The sequence below is a fragment of the Crocuta crocuta genome, unplaced genomic scaffold (assembly GCF_008692635.1).
Source record: "Crocuta crocuta isolate KB4526 unplaced genomic scaffold, BGI_CrCroc_1.0 scaffold235, whole genome shotgun sequence".
In the NCBI taxonomy this organism is placed as follows: domain Eukaryota; kingdom Metazoa; phylum Chordata; class Mammalia; order Carnivora; family Hyaenidae; genus Crocuta; species Crocuta crocuta.
Genome location: NW_027531285.1, coordinates 10,079,258 through 10,079,667, shown reverse-complemented (window position 1 = coordinate 10,079,667; position 410 = coordinate 10,079,258).

The following is a 410-nucleotide window of genomic DNA, read 5'->3' as shown; positions in this document are numbered from 1 at the left end:
GCCCACGAGGGTGCTCGGTACCGTCCTCGTCCGCAGCGCCAGTTCCAGGGAGCGTGCTTTCCGTTCCTGGACTGCGGAGTGCGTGCTGGGAAAGGGGCCCCGCGGTCCTCCGCGGGCTCGCCCCTCACCCCGGGTCCGCAAGCCACGCTCCCCGGCCCGCAGGCGCCGCGGGGGCAGGGACTGGGCGCGGAACGAGGCAGGGAGGGACCTGGAAAAACCACCCAGATTGCATTGCAGTGGGCGAGGCCGCCCGGAGGAGCCGGTTCCCCTGAGCCACCTCCCCGCGGGGCGTTCTCGGTGCGCGGTTCCCAGGTGCTCGGCCTTACCTGGGCCGGGAGGTGCCGCCTGGCGGGGACGCGGGGCTGGGTGTGTGGCCCCCGCGGGGCGGACCCGAGTGCCAGCGGCGACCG